The sequence below is a fragment of the Girardinichthys multiradiatus genome, chromosome 24 (genome assembly GCF_021462225.1).
Source record: "Girardinichthys multiradiatus isolate DD_20200921_A chromosome 24, DD_fGirMul_XY1, whole genome shotgun sequence".
NCBI classification, from domain to species: domain Eukaryota; kingdom Metazoa; phylum Chordata; class Actinopteri; order Cyprinodontiformes; family Goodeidae; genus Girardinichthys; species Girardinichthys multiradiatus.
The window spans coordinates 19,904,998-19,917,083 of NC_061816.1; the positions used below are offsets into that span (position 1 = coordinate 19,904,998).

At 42.9% G+C, this 12,086-nt stretch overlaps 1 protein-coding gene across 9 annotated transcripts in view; it reads left to right on the forward strand.

Annotated features, from left to right (window-relative positions):
* LOC124861348 (poly(rC)-binding protein 3-like) overlaps positions 1 to 12,086 on the forward strand; it is a 66,480-nt gene that overhangs the window by 26,933 nt on the left and 27,461 nt on the right. For 4 of the 9 annotated variants that reach the window (XM_047354984.1, XM_047354988.1, XM_047354990.1 and 1 more), the window contains exon 1: positions 7,523 to 7,676. The exons of 2 other annotated variants lie outside the window; for them this stretch is intronic. The gene's annotated coding sequence lies outside the window, so the exon portion shown is untranslated. Of the gene's footprint in view, positions 1 to 7,517; positions 7,677 to 12,086 lie in introns of those variants that run through there. 3 more of the 9 variants (XM_047354992.1, XM_047354989.1, XM_047354985.1) reach the window with 3 other exon arrangements.

Here is a 12,086-nt window from a genome sequence, read left to right on the forward strand (position 1 = left end):
GGCGTGATCGGGAGGAATGGCCTCCCTGATCTGAATCCGAGCGGTGTTTTGTTATTGGACTTCTGTGCTAGTCACGGATTGTCCATAATGAACACCATGTTCAAACATAAGGGTGTCCATCAGTGCACTTGGCACCAGGACACCCTAGGCAGGAGGTCGATGATCGACTTTGTTGTCGTATCATCAGACCTTCGGCCACATGTTATGGACACTCGGGTGAAGAGAGGGGCTGAGCTGTCCACTGATCACCACCTGGTGGTGAATTGGATCCGCTGGAGGAGGAGAAAGCCGGACAGACGTGGCAGGCCCAAGCGCATAGTGAGGGTCTGCTGGGAACGCCTGGCGGAGCCTTCGGCCACGGATGTATTCAACTCCCACCTCCGGGAGAGCTTTGACCAGATCCCGGGGGATGTTGGAGACATAGAGTCCGAGTGGACCATGTCCTCCGCATCTATTGTTGATGTTGCTGCCCGTAGCTGCGGCCGTAAGGTCTGCGGTGCCTGTCATGGCGGCAATCCCAGAACCCGGTGGTGGACACCGGCAGTAAGGGATGCTGTCAAGCTGAAGAAGGAGTCCTATCGGCTGTGGTGGGCTTGTGGGACTCCTGAGGGGTACCGTGAGGCCAAGCATGCTGTGGCCCGGGCTGTGGCAGAGGCAAAAACTCGGGCCTGGGAGGAGTTTGGTGAGGCCATGGTGAAGGACTATCGGTTGGCCTCGAAGCGATTCTGGCAAACCGTTCGGCGCCTCAGCAGGGGGAAGCAGTGCTTTGCCAACACTGTTTATTGTGGGGGTGGGAGGCTGCTGACCTTGACTGAGGACATTATCGGGCGGTGGAAGGAGTACTTCGAGGATCTCCTCAATCCTGCCATCATTCCGTGGTGGAAACAGAGGCTGGGAACTCGGGGTTGGACTCTTTCATCACCCAGGCTGGAGTCACCGAGGTGTTTAAAAAGCTCCGCGGTGGCATGGCTTCGGGTGTGGATGAGATCCGCCCTGAGTACTTCAAGTCTCTGGATGTTCTGGGGCTGTCATGGTTGACACGCCTCTTCAACATTGCATGATGGTCGGGGACAGTGCCTCTGGACTGGCAGACTGGTGTGGTGGTCCCCCTTCATAAGAAGGGTGACCGGAGGGTGTGTTCCAATGACAGGGGGATCACACTCCTCAGCCTCCCTGGTAAGGCCTACGCCAGGGTATTGGAGAGGAGAGTCCGGCCGATAGTCGAACCTCGGCTTCAGGAGGAGCAGTGTGGTTTTCGTCCCGGCCGTGGAACACTGGACCAGCTCTATACCCTCTACAGGGTGCTAGAGGGTTCATGGGAGTTTGCCCAACCGGTTCACATGTGTTTTGTGGACCTGGAGGAAGCATTCGACGGCATCCCTCATGATGCCCTGTGGGGGGTGCTCCAGGAGTATGGAATCGGGGGCCCTTTATTAGGGGCCATCCGGTCTCTGTACAAGCTGAGCAGGAGTTTGGTCTGCATTGCCGGCACTAAGTCGGACTTGTTCCCGATGCATGTTGGACTCCGGCAGGGCTGCCCTTTGTCACCGATCCTGTTCATAACTTTTATGGACAGGATTTCTAGACGCAGCCAAGGGCCGGAGGGGGTCTGGTTTGGGGACCAGTGGATTTCGTCTCTTCTTTTTGCAGATGACGTGGTCCTGCTGGTCCCCTCTAGCCAAGACCTACAGCATGCGCTGTGGTGATTCGCAGCCGAGTGTGAAGCAGCTGGGATGAAGATCAGCTCCTCCAAGTCCGAGGCCATGGTACTCGACCGGAAAAGGGTGGCCTGTCCTCTTCAGGTTGGAGGGGAGTTCCTGCCTCAAGTGGAGGAGTTTAAGTATCTCTGGGTCTTGTTCACGAGTGGGGGAAAAATGGAGCGGGAGATCGACAGACGGATCGGTGCGGCTGCCGCAGTAATGTGGGCACTGTGCCGGTCCGTTGTGATGAAGAGAGAGCTGAGCCGAAAAGCAAAGCTCTCAATTTACCGGTCGGTCTACGTTCCTACCCCCACCTATGGCCATGAACTTTGGGTCATGACCGAAAGAACGAGATCCCGGATACAAGCGGCTGAAATGAGCTTCCTCCGTAGGGTGGCCGGGCACTCCCTTAGAGATAGGGTGAGGAGCTCGGCCATCCGGGAGGGTCTCGGAGTAGAGCCGCTGCTCCTCCACATCGAGAGGACAGTTGAGGTGGCTCGGGCATCTATACCGGATGCCACCTGGTCGCCTTCCTCGGGAGGTGTTCCAGGCACGTCCCACCGGGAGGAGGCCCAGGGGACGGCCCAGGACACGCTGGAGGGACTATGTCTCTCGGCTGGCCTGGGAACGCCTTGGGCTCCACCCAGAGGAGCTGGAGGAGGTGTCTGGGGAGAGGGACGTCTGGGCGTCTCTGCTTAGTCTGCTGCCCCCGCCACCCGGTCCCGGATAAGCGGAAGACGACGAGTACGAGTACAAGGTTTGAAAGCCCTATTAGCTTTTAGAATAGTGAGCTACAATGATATATTTGGCCTGTTTTAATCAATGTGAGCTTAGAACTACCTCTTTTAAAGGGTGAACTTGGACGGTGCTTGTATCCATATAGGTACAATAAAAATGAATAAAACTAACTTGTGGTGCTCCTCAGGGAGCTATTGTTGGAGCCTTTTTAGTTTTCATTCTGGTTCAATGTTTTACAATGAGACTTCACAGTTAATCATTAAATATACAGGGTCATTGATCTCTAATAACATAGAAATTGTTACAGTCTTTAAACATGGTATCTTTCATCAGGAAATATTTACATAATCTTTTCTATATTAGCTGTAAACTGAAATATAAACAGTCAGTTTTATATTTTTTCTTCTTAAATAAAAATAAGGTTTTATAATAAAAGCATCTTAATAAGCTCACTTTGCCTTCAAGTCTCTCCTCCTGTCATTTATTGTTCTGAATTGATTAACAGTTATATCAGTATATTAAAAAGAATTAAACACCATTTCTTTTATCCTCTTTAATTTTTTTGATCTATCTAGTGTTGTTGCTGGGAAAAAGTTACATTTAACAGATAGACCTCATATAGAATGAGCACAATCATTTCGCAATTTTAGCTGCAAAGCTGATTGAAAAAAGTATGCTGAAGATAGGCTTTTAATCTTTCTGACATTTTTAACAAGAAGAGTAAATTCTTCCAAGTCTTATTTCATGTGATGGCTTGTGCCTGCCTGAGTCTTAAAATCAGTCTATCTGTTCAATGTGATGAGCGGCAGCATCACAACTGCAAGGAGAATGTTAATGTGCTATGAAGTTCAGTGAGGCAAAAAAACAAAAACAAACGTGCCATCAATAAAAACTGTAAGACTGATCTCTTTATATAATCATCATTTCGAGGTTTACAGCAATTTACCCAAATAAAATAATTGAACACTATTGATTCTAGGACTTTTGGCTTGTTTCTAGACCAATATTGGATAGTCGGGATTGGACTGAGCAGACTCTTTTAGATGAGACAATATCACAACTGTGAGATCTGGGATATCCCTGGGCTACTCAAGAGATGTGTCTCAATTCATGAAAGTATTCTATGACATTCGGTAAGGTTACATCCTACAGTGTTTATGGAATTTCCAGAAAAAAACAAAGAGCCAAAAATCCAAATAGACAGTAATTTGATTTTAGGGATTTTTTAAGGATCTGATCCACTGTTCCATTGCCAAAAAAAAAGACTCACTGCTTTTTCTGAATTTGTGGGAGGCTGAGAAGTGTGATCCCTTGACAATTAGAGCACATTACCTGTTCCCCCTTTTCAGATTGGACCACCTTCCTGGTCTGACATTCCGACAGTGTTGGGGTCAAGAGCTTTCTGACAAAAATAGTCATGCTCAGGGCCTAACATTACTGGTAACGATGAGAATCACCATAGAAACCACTGATCGGCCGCAACGTCTTCTCACTTATTTTAATCTATACCCAGTAGGGTCCAAATTCTTAATAGACCGGGCAGAAGGGTGGCAATGTATGTTTACCTTTCAAAATTTCTGGCTAAATGTTCGAGTTTGTTATTAGTAAAATTAAAATGCCACAATTTTTTGTAAAATATACAGAAAAAACACAGAAGAACAACGTATTTAAAGGAAGCTACATTTGTTTTTGAGGCACTGTTTTTACAGCCCTCTCACAGTCAATGATTGCATGTGGTTGTTGACTGATGGAAATCGAACATTGATTACAGGCGGTGGGCACATTTGATTTAGTTTCCATTCCAGGAATTTGTCTCATTTATTTTCCTGCTTTTTTTAAACGTATGGTTGAAGACAGATACCTGAAATAAACTGAAAAAAGGAGTTAAATTTCAGTTTTGTATTCTTTATATTGCACTTTCTGTCAGTCAGGAGAGTTGTACATATTTTGAACCCTGTTATACTCAAATGAGTGCAAATTCTGGGTGAAAGCAAGGATATCACTGTGTTTCTGCCCTACCAGAGTCACCTTCTCAGGGTTACTTTAATAAAACTCTTTTCCTTCTTTGCCACCACTTATTTAAGATAACTTAAACAATCAGGAATTGACCATCTCTCCTTCATGCCCTTCTGATTTCATTAGGAGTGTGGTATCCTGAAAGGAATTGTGTGTAAAATGTTGCGAGGTAGTGACACAGAAGGGGTGGAGGGTTATGCTGGACCAGGCTGGATTTATCACCTTGCTGGAGGCCACACATGGATCTGGGCAGAGGAACTTAGTTAACTCATAGAGTGACAGAAACTAGACAGACTCTCGGTGTACCCATTATCTGACATCTTTGTCCTAGAGTTCCTGAGTGCACCTCATCAACCCTGACCAGGATCTCACCTTCATATTAACCAGTAAGCAGTTTGGACTCTGAACTGCAAAAGGAAAACAGCATCTCCATATAACTTTTCAGCAGAAGGAAGCATGAAGTGCGTAGATTGTGAAATTCAGAAAACACAGTGGGTCAACAGCAGCAGATGACATGCTACCCCAAACCATCACTGACTGTGGAAACTTACCACTAGACTTCAGGCACCCTGGGTTCTGTGCCTCTTCCTCCAGACTGTATGGCCAAACTACTAGATTTACAGATCTAGAAAAACTTTTAGATTAATTTTAGTCTAGACAATATAAATTTACTCAGCTATGGTATGTAAATTTAGCTCAAATGGTTGTGCCTGGTTGATTCTGAGGTCCAACTACAGATCCAACACCTGGGCAACTACTGGCCTTACAAATCTGGTCAAACAAAACAGTTGTAGTCCCACAACTTTAGATTTAGACACATACAATATCTAGTTCATTGACCTTGGTTGGTTTTGAGCCCAACTACTGGTCCAACAACTGGCCAGCTACTAGCATTAGAAAACTAGAAAAACAGAACACAAATCATATTTTACTCCAGTTCAGAGAACTATTTATGTTTAGTTGACTGGTTTTTATTAGTTGGAAGGCCTACTGTCAATATTACTGGCCAGCTACCGACCCAGGTCTGAAACACAAAACCTAGGGCTTGTTTTAAATCTTTAATTCAATTCAATTCAATTTTGTTTTATTTATATAGCGCCAATTCACAACACATGTTGTCTCAAGGCACTTCACAACAGTCAGGTACATACATTCCAATTAATCCTAACCATTGAACAGTGCAGTCGGAGTTAGCTTTTTATTCAAATTGGATAAAAAGTTTTTCTATTTAAGGAAACCCAGCAGATTGCATCCAGTCAGTGACTTGCAGCATTCCCTCCTCCCGGATGAGCATGTAGAGACAGTGGACAGTCACTGGCGTTGACTGTGCAGCAATCCCTCATACTGAGCATGCATGTAGCGACAGCAGAGAGGAAAAACTCCCTTTTTACAGGAAGAAACCTCCAGCAGAACCAGGCTCAGTGTGAGCGGCCATCTGCCACGACCGACTGGGGGTTTGAGAGAACAGAGAAGACAGAAAAAGAGAACAAAGAAGCACTGATCCAGAAGTACTTTCTATGGGAAGGAAAAGTAAATGTTAATGGATGTAGCTCCTTTAGTCGTTTCACCTAGAAAGAAAGAACAGATAAACTCTGAGCCAGTTTTCAAGAGTCTGAAAGAGAGCACATAGAGTTTGTTACATTTAAGCTCAGTCAATCGCCATGTCTAGGAGAGAGAAAGGGTTAAACACTAAAAGACAGGGCTATGTGGATCATCGGTAGAGGGTGAGTCTAAATATTTCAATGTAGACATCAAATATCTAGTTGTAGTTTACCTGGCTATTATTGGCTGTTTGTGAGGCCCAGCTACTGGCCCAAGTGCTTCCCAAACTACTGGTTTTATAAACAAAATGTGAGACCAATTTAAATCTAGAAACTTTAGACAGCTTAATTATCTAGTTTTAGTTTAGCTAGCTGGATGAGAGGTCAACCTTCTGGCATTAGAAACTTGGAAAATAAAACTTGATGATCTTTTTAGATTCTGAAAGCAAAAATATCTCTTCAAACAATTTATTGATTGTTATTGACTTATTTTATGCTTTGATTACATTGGTGGATTTCAGAACCTACATTGTGGTGTTCCAGGGGTTGCTTCTGACCCATGTATGATTCATTGACCAGGACATGTCCTCTAAAACTTTAACTTTCAGCAGATTATATGTCATGAATCAAAGAACTGTGGAGAGAGCGCATTTAGCTTAATGAAAGATTAGAAGCAGTCAATGTGGAACACATTTAATGCTCTGTTTGTAGTTTCTCCCATGGGCCATTTTACAGTCGGGTGGATAGGTAAAGGCATGATTACCATTCAGTGATATATAGTTGCACAAATTAAAAGCAGATGCAATTCTGTATGCAGAGCATCTGCGCTAAATGCAAACAATCGACAATGAGGTGAAATTTGTCCTCTATTGTCTGCATTGCCCCTAATCCAGAAATCCTAACCCTCCTGCTTTTTTCTGGTGCTTCTGCTACTACCGTCCAACCCTAATGATGACAGATTAAACTCTGCAGAACTGTCCATCTGACATGAGGGCTGGATTTGTGCTGGAATGGAAAAAAATCTGGACGGCTGGCCTCCAAAGCTCTGTAATTTTGGACAAACACGCACTCAAAAGAAAGCAGATTAAAAAGCAGGAGCAGTGAGTGAGTGCGCAGGTTTTGAGGCGTTTGGTTGCGCCAGGAAGTTCTGGTCCGATTTCTCTTTGCTTTTTCTGTGTCACTTGTCATTACCAATAACAAGGACGATGGCTTTGTGGATCCCAAATGCCCCCCGAGGCTAAAGTTCTGATTCAGACTGCCCCATCATTCCCAGACATGCCCCTGCAATGCCCGTGTGCCTCACTGGGCATGTCCCCCTTTTTTTGTTGCATCTGAGGGAAATAAAGAGGGGGGTGGGCATAGAGGGCGGTGGGTGATGGTCACCCAAACTACCCCTCTCTCATCACACAGCCTATTTACAAAACACCACTGCAAACAGTCGCGTCACAAACCTTGCTCGATGAGAATGCGAGTCGGTTTCGTCATATAAATTCGAGAAGCATCACGTGTTGATTGGGTCGCTCACGTGACCCCCGCTGAATGAGCCAATAGAGTGGCAGAGTTTATTCTGATCAGAGCGAAAGGAAGAGAGGTGGGGGGGAGAAATTATTTTCCCTTTGCGATTTTTAATCCTTCAACGCCGAAAGTGGTCGTCAGCTACTGTATCCTGCACTGCGAAAAGGTAAACTCTCCTTTTGTAGTTCTAATGACGGCCTTCAGGGTTTTTTTGTTTTGTAAGCAAGACTTTGTTTGGAAATACCAACATTTAAATGGAATATTTATTTAAAGTTTTTAGAGAGAAATCATTTAAGTCCTCGGTTGGTTGTTGGAATCGCAAACGCTTCAAACTCTGGAAAACTTAAATTTCTAGGTGGGGAAAGCCATCAATAATTAATTAACTTGGTAACTTACCCAACGCCACTGACTTTTTTTTTTTATTGAATCGTTTTAAATACGCTCTTTGCCAAACACCAACATCCAAAATTCCTCCTGGGTGGAAATCTTTTAGTTTTACCCTAAAGAACGCTCAGTTTTCCAGTCAGTCGATTTTGCTTTTAGACATCCTGTGACTGTTTTTGTTTAACTGATTGTCTTTGCTTTAAGCTTGAGTGATTTTATTGTTTGGGAATTAGCCGCATTAACTGTAGAAAGGATTTGATAATAGGCAATAGATGAGGTCGTTATTCCGATTATCTTTCTGTGAATATTAGCACTGCAGCTCATCTTATTGTCGGGAAGTCATACACAAAAAAAAAACCGTCATCCGTCATTTTGTTGGAATCTAACCTGAATTACTGCTTTGTTCAAATAAAAAGCTCATATATAATCTCTGCACAGTGATGAAGCTGAAATGTGAAAAAATGGGTAAAAGCAAAGGAAATGAGGATATTCTCATTCGTTCCGCTTCAACGCTCGGGGGAAGCTTGGCGTATGGAAGCCATGACTTTGTGACAACCAGTGATCTCACATTACAAACTGTGGCAAATCTAAAATGGCCGACATAGCACTGCTTTTCGGCGAACAACATGGTGTGCCTCCTTTCTGACGGCTTTTACTTTACATGCTAGGAGTCTGTGAGGTAACTTTGAAGCATCTCGGTGATTGTTAGTTGTCTTCGTTGCTGGATGCCTCCTCCAGTTTGACTACTTGAGGTAGCTGCAGCTTTGATTGTGATTTAGGTTGAGATGTCAGGATGCTGGGCTCCTGATGTGGACTGACAGCTCTTGAGAGGACTGTCATAGTAGTGCATAGGAAGGCCGACTGGGCGGACGCCTCGCGCCTCCAACCCCCCCGACTTGGCCGCATGAAACAAAAGCCAGACGAGACGAGAGCTGCTCATATACCAGGAAACTGTGGGCGAAAACCTCAACTCCTCACTTCTACTTGATCAGTTCCCTTCTCTGACAGCAGAGAGCAATTATTCACCCCCTTCCTCCTCCAAACTTTCAACTCTAAGAGGTCTTTCTCACATTTTCTCCAAAGTGAGACACTCCTTTAATACAGAACATATGGCTCAAAGAGGTCACCCTCTGCGGTCCCCCTCTGGTGCCCTACATGCTTGCTAATTCTCCTTTTGTTCACCGCTAATTGGAGCACAGACACATCCAAGAATTGGTTAAATGATGATGGATGTACAGTCGCAAACATTTACCACTGCATTTATTGGGTGGATGTTACTGCAAGCTGCAAACATTTCAAGCGTTTATGACGGAGAAAAAAGATACAAAGACGCTGCAAGAAAGATGCAAAGTGGTGCTATACTCTATTGCATTCGATTTGAGCGTTTTCTGCACTTTTTGATTTTAAGGTTACGAAAACTGATTCTCCGTCTCCAAACATGCATTTCTGCATGTAGGGTAGAATTCAGAGGGCTCACATTTGATTGGCAAGCAAACCCCCCCCAAAAGTCAGCATATCCAAAATCACATTATAAAAGTACTAAACTAAAGATTTTGGGCTTCAATGCTTCAATAAATAAAAAAGTTGAGGGCTGTTGTTTCAAATTGACATATCTGTAAATGTGTGGATCAGGACTGAGCAGATGATAGATGCTTTGGCCTAGATTAGACCACTTTATTGATTTTCCTTAAAATATTTTACATCTGTTTCCTTCCCAGCATGCATCCTTATTAACTGACACCTCAGTATCTCCATTGACTGAATGATCCTTCACTTCCCCAAATCGAGGGCATAACATAAACATGTGCAGTAAAATAAAAAACATTTGGCGTTTGCTTTGGTTTGATGGTGTATGTAGAAAGAACATGTCAAGACTGACTTTATGTGGAAGAGCAGCAGCTCCTGAATGCATTCATCTACATTTTAAAAGGTAATGGGTATTCCTCTGGTGATCAAATATATGACTTGCATGCAGAAGTAAAAATAAAACAACCTGAAAGCTTAATCTAATATGAAAAAAAAACCAGAAATAAGGAAGTTCCTCATTTATTTTAAACAGTTTCAAACATTGAAAACAGTGATAGGCTTTGTCTGAAAGAAGAAAACGCTTAAAAAACACAAACCACTTTCTCTATTTCTTCACTTTTAAGAACCCACACTCTCCCTTAAAAGTCCCTTGTCCATTTAAGATCCCCAAACAACCACTTTCCTTGTTCTCTCAAACATTTGCAGCAATTTTCCATCATTCACACACTGACGGTTCTGCATACAGTGTGAGCATCTCTTCATTGTTGGCAGCAACTAAGGAGGAAGGAGGTCAAGGGATGGCAGAGATCATAGATTCAGCTTCTTCAAGAGCGACGCTCAAGTCTTTTCTGTGGCGAAGGCGAGGGCAGGCTAAGGAGGACAGAAGAGGAGGAGGAAGAGGAGGGAGCCATTTTGTGCACTGCGTTGCCCACCCGAGCGTAAAGCGTGATTAATTCAATAGCCGCCATAGAAGAGGAGGAGGAGGCTAGCAGCACTGCAGCACAGAGCATGACCCACTTTCCCTGTCAGATGTCAGGAAAAATTCCCTGCCATATCCCTCTCACTTTTATTGACTTCCTGCTAGAGGAACGCTGCAAAAATCCCAGCAAACCCCAGTCAAATCCAGTTTCAATGTCTTTTAGATTCAGACAAAAATAGGTAATATGCTGGAAGGTTTTTGGTGCCAGTGATTCACAGGCCCTTGACCTCATTCTTTTAGAATGCACAAGCAGAATGAAACCATTGAAATGCAGCTCATGCCATCTTTGAGGTCCAGCAGACTCATTTTTGATGACCTACATCGTGAAGTGAGTTTGAGGCATAATTGGAGGGAAGGAGACTCTTTGAAGGTTTTTTCTCTACCAGGGAGATGCTCATTGGTTTTTAGAAATAAACCTGCACATTTTAAGCACCTTCTTGCCTCCAAGATGAAACCATTGATTTAATCCCAGGATCAATCTGTGTTTTTTTTAGGTTTTTTTTTTACTTCTCCCTCCCACCCACCCTTCTGCCTGCCCCTGGAGAGAACCTGCACCGCTGGCTTGGGTCTTAAACCCGGATTAGGGCTTTTTACGTAATCTGGTCTCTTCTGGGAGATTGGAGGGACAGCTGGCGGCAGAATCCCTGCCACTCATCTCTCGAACCTCCACTGGCCTCATAAAACCAGCATCCAGCGCAGATTGGAACGAATTTACTCCCAGAACTTTGCTAAAATATTTTCATTTCAATACATGTCAGGGATTACAGAGAATCTATAAACACTACATGTTATGAAAGAATCTAAACAGGCGCTGGTGAGATCATAGGCTAATATAAAAACTTATTCGAGAAGCTTGTCTGGATCCGTCATTATTTAACATTTTAAATATTTTCTCACTTTTACAAGAATCCAAGAAGCTGCTCTAAGAAGCTATGAGCATGTATGAAAAGCAAATAATTGTCAGAAATGACAATTAACATATATATATATATATATATATATGTATTCACCGACAGTAAAAGATATAAAGATGACCAGAATATTTATCAGAATAGAGAAAGCTTCCCTTTTTTGCTAAATATGTTTGAATATGCACTTTAAAACATGGAAGAATCCTAGAACATGTTAATGTGATGACTATCTGTTCATTTTTTTACTTTTGTAGTAACCTTTCTATCTTTTATTTAACTTGTTTTCAGTTTTGTTTTATATGTCTATTTATTAACTTTAAAACATGACTGGAAAAAATCTAAAAATAAAGTGGTTGAAAAGTAAAACATGAAGACATTTTATATAAACATGTAGAAAAGACATCTACACAAAGACATCTAGGGACATCTAGAAATAGTTGTTTTATTTAAATTGTAAAAAAAATAAACTGACATGAAGGTTAAAAAATAAATGTTTTCTTTCTTACAAACACAATTCTGTGTGAAAACTTCATTCATGTCTAAATGTGGTTGAAAAGATGGATGAAGATATCTATGATAGTGTCAAAAAAGTAAAAGGTAAAGCAATATGTTTACAATGAAGAAAAGACATCCACAAGAAAATGTCAACAAAGACTTCATCTGACTGGAAAATAAAAATAAAAATGTAGTTTTATTTAAAACGTGGACAATATGTCTACCTGTAGCTGGGATGATATCGAAAAGTGGTCAAAAAACAAAAAAAGTGAAGGCAATT